Genomic DNA, 4411 nt, shown 5'->3' with positions numbered 1-4411 from the left:
CACAAAGATGCTAAACTGCAGTCTTTGTAAGTCTATCTCATTTCAAAATCATGGAATAATTTTTGAAAAACAAATTGTGTGTTCTCAAAAAGTTGTAATACATACAGTACAGATAACGTCTACGGAGTAAAATGGTTTTATATTGAGAAGTGAAACTTTGCTCCTGGTTTTGGCTTTCATTTAAAATCAAAGAATTTATTTTCCTCTTATCTCCTTGTGTATAAACTCTGTTGTGAACTTTCTCCAGCAAATTTCGGAGAAATGGTGATGGAGAGTTACTGACTTTGCAATTCATGGAACAGTGAGTTTGATGTTTTTTCCTTTCTCTTACAATCCCTTTATCTAGAACTCAGGATTTGCATTAGTGCTTTTTCAGCTTAGGGTGGTAATTCAGCTTAAAGATGATTTTTGCTGTCGGTGAGCAGAATTAAAGAGATGACTTCTCAGATCTTCTGCAGAGTCTGAATTTGTCCTTGTTTAGTTATCAGGAGGAGAAATAAAGAAGAAAGGGAAGACTTGCTGTTCTTCCAAAAAATACATCATCTCTGAATGGTGGGGGGGCAGGAATTGCTATTATAAAATACAATATTGTCAGAAACTTCCAAGAGGTGTCGTGTTGGGATTTTTAAATGCCCAACATCAATTTAACTCAAAATGCTGCCCCAATGGAAATAGGATTATTATCTCTGTTAAAATATGTCGTCAAGAACCTAAAAAAGCTTTGACTCATCACTCAGATATACTTAACGTTACATCTTTAAGTTGTTGAGCAAGTCATTTTTAAGATAAGTCTATTTGATTTTGTGGCTTTTACAAGTAACCATTTGTTAGAGAAAGCATATCAGCAGGAAGAAATTGTGTGATTTTTTTTTTTTCCTGCTACTGCGGATATAGCCTTTTGGTTGCTCTAGTAATTACTTGGATCAGACTACAGGACTTTTATGATTAGCCTGCAAACTTTCCTCCTACCTGGAAGACAAAGGATTAATCTTTTCAACTGTCACAGCACATAGCCAGCATTGTACTCCTGGTCATGATGGTAATTTCTTAAGTCACATGCTTAGGGTTAAAATCTTGCTCTTGAGTTGCAATATGTGACTAGGATTTAAGTATCTGTTTTGAGTGATTAAGAGTAATTCTGAGCAATTAAAGAAAACAGTTCACTTGTGGCAGGTGGCAGAAAGCTAAAGAAGATAATTACTCTTTTTAGCCATCTGTGTTAGCTGCCATTAGCAGAATTAAACTGAGATTCACCACTTTGAAATCTGAAGCAAAGTTCCTTTCCCTTAACCACATAATATAACATTGTCTGAAGTCTAATTAGGGGGAAAAAAAGAGGTAATTTAATCCTGCTTGCCATGGGGTGCCTATTTATTAATTTTATTAAAAGTGTTGGTACTCCAAGATACGATAAATTGAACAACTGCTTGTATTAAATTCTTTGAGTTGTATTTGGCTTTGAAAAACCGTTCAGCTTTGAGGAGTTTGTCCTGGAAAGTCCTAAGCTATGTCATCAACAACTGCAGAAATGAACTTCTGTTGAAAAGAAGAAACATTTCTTATTAGGATTATTCATATTAGGATTTTGTTAAAATTAATGTTGTCTTGCACTATAACTGTAGAAAGATACAGACCCAGCCACTGTATTAGATGGACAAAAGGTTACTCTGGAACAACTGCAAATAGCAGCGATACATTTGAGTACTGAAGTACTAGGGCTTGGGACTTTTTATGGTAAACATTATGCTTAATCAACAGTAGGAGTTTTCATGTCTGTAGAATGATCCCAGCTGATTATTGCACCTTCCTTGCTGATTAATATCAGCAACAGTTCGCTTAAAAATAGATGGATTATCTTAAAGGAATTATGTTGGACTTTAATGGTTGTAATGACAAATTATAAATTTGAGAATATATTATGATTCCTCTCTTGTCTGAAGTAGTTGACGATTGTATTTTTCAAAACCCGAATCTGCATTTATTGGCCTTACTTGTGCTGCAAGCATCCTTTAGCAAGGAGAGACATAGGATGCCTGGAAAATGCTATCCCACTGACTCAGATCTGGTTTCAGAAAGTACCTTTCTGTAAAGGCAGAAAAAAAAGGGGGAGATTTAAAGATCTGAGATGATCTTTAAATAAAGCAAATGCTTAAAATCTGATCTTCAGCTGATATAACAGCCATACTACAAACGAAGGACTGAGCTGACAGATAGGATGCAGGACGTAGGAGGATCTGCAGCCCTTTCAAGCAGTACCTGGAGACCAGGCCAGATACTCCACAGTGCCTAAATGCCACTAAACTTCCATGCTCAGGCCACCGAACCCCAGTTCAGGTGTGGTATAAATGCAAGCTGATGCCAAGCTGATCAGGCAGTTGGAACAAGCTAACCTGTAGCTACAGCTAGATAAATGAAGTAGGCATTTCCATAGATTAGATGTGATTCTGTACAAAGCTTCTCACTGGCTTTATTCTGCTTTCATCCATAAATCATTGCGATGTTCCTTTAGCTAGTGAGTTGTCTTTATTTGAAATAAAGAAAATATTTGCTATGGAGGAAATATAAACAAGCTGAATTCAAATGAATAGCTGTATGTTACATAGACAAGACAGTTATTCAAACCTCCTCTAACGCACCAGCGTACTGGAAGTGGCGTGCTAAGTTTGTTTGGCTGTGCAGCCGCGTGGCCTTCCTCGGCAGAAGATGCTTCTTACGTCTTCTTCCCTTTCTGGACTGTGTTCTGGGGCTTCCGTACAAAAGAAAGAAGGGAGTGGGAGGCAGATATTGTGCAGGAGAACAAAAGCCCTTCAAATAACTCTTTTAGACACATTTCACGCTATAATTGAATGAATTGTACAGAAAATCCTATGTCTGTAGAATACAACTCCCCAGGTGCTCTCAGCTACTATATCCGCAGCTGTTTATATTCAAACTAGGTAATTTAATACACTTACATCTGTGTATATTGTACAGTGTATTTTAAAATCAAATGGCTATGAATTTTGATTTGGAACAAAGCAAATGCCTACGAAGAGATGCTGCCTTTCTCCTTGGACCTTGCTGTTCATCTCTGAACGTTTAAGCAATATTAAAAATAGAGCATTATGCTGAGACATAAGCTCTGTTTTCAGTGACTGCGTAATGTCACTGACATGACATACATGCACAAAAAAATGTATGTGTCACGTCAGTTGGCAAATCAGCTACTGCCTGGTATTCCCCAAGGGGTGGATTCATGCACGAGGCTGCCAAAAGAAGGGTCATGATTCAGTTTGGCAGGGGCATAGCCTGGACACATTTTCATTTAATTGTTCCTTGTCATGTGAGATGCGGTCCTGGGTGACATTTGTGGCTAGAGCAATACAGAAAATAAATACCCAGAATCTCTAAATGCTTTGTTTACCAGTGATCATTAGAGATAACAATTAGTGTTTCCTTTTCTCCCACTTTGTTTCCATCATTTCTGCCTGAGCGATGCAGAAGTCAGCACACAAGACCTACGGTACATTAAAACGGGATATTCTCCCTGGTTGATTTCTAATGCTACAGTCAAACTGCTTGTGCCTCACTTTGTAACTTCATCAACACAGGGAAGAAAGGCTAAAGATACTTCTTAGGTCTCCCTGTAAAGCCTGATGGCTAGGGATGTCCTACAGTTTATTCACAGCAGGAAGCGGTGTAATTGTCAGCTCCATATTTCTCTCCTAAAGAGCTGTCTTTGGCTAAAGGGAGAAAAAAAAAATGAACAAGATTTTACAAATTTGGCATATGGTAGAGTAACTGAGGAGGCTGAAAACGTCTCAGCTGCTACACAGCACTGGACAGAGAACACCCTTCTGGGGTGGGCAGCAGTAGGTGGCTGTCCCGTCCCGTCCCATCCCGTCCCATCCCATCCCGTCCCTTCCCTTCCCTCCGCGGCCACCACAGCGGCTGGCTGCGGGGCAGCACCCTCGGCCAGGCAGCTGGGTGGACAATCAGAGGGGCACCTCACACCCAGCCTGGGGGGGGACCCCAAAAGTCGCAGGGGACCTGGGCAGCGTGCCCTAACAGCCCTCTGCTCCTGGGACCCCTGGTGAACCAGAGCCCGATGACCCCGGCTCTAGCTGCTCATTTACTGGCACCAAGGAAAAGGTCTTTGTTTCATTTGCCTACAACAAGCTCTCCGACTCCTCGTGCAATTAGCATTTAAGAGTGTGTCCAGTGGTTGAAAGAGTCGCCCATTTAATTGTATAAAAGCAAAGGTTTAACCACAAAAGCTGCCAGACACTCCCACAATGAGCATTTATCAGCCACGCAGAACGTCCTCGAGCTATATATTCATCAAATGTTTATTGATTTAAGCTTTGGGCATTTTACAGGATTAGAAATTATTACTTCTGATTTAAATAGTGTTTAGAGGACAGAAATAAAA

The 4411-nt window shown here is 39.9% G+C and overlaps 1 protein-coding gene across 1 annotated transcript in view; it reads right to left on the bottom strand.

Annotated features, from left to right (window-relative positions):
- PDZRN3 (PDZ domain containing ring finger 3) overlaps positions 1 to 4411 on the bottom strand; it is a 131969-nt gene that overhangs the window by 43740 nt on the left and 83818 nt on the right. The gene's annotated exons all lie outside the window — the stretch shown is intronic.

The sequence above is a fragment of the Anser brachyrhynchus genome, assembly GCF_964034855.1.
Source record: "Anser brachyrhynchus genome assembly, chromosome: 10".
Lineage (NCBI taxonomy): Eukaryota > Metazoa > Chordata > Aves > Anseriformes > Anatidae > Anser > Anser brachyrhynchus.
The sequence above is the reverse complement of the archived record's forward strand: the minus strand, read 5'-3'. Positions and strand labels throughout refer to the sequence as shown.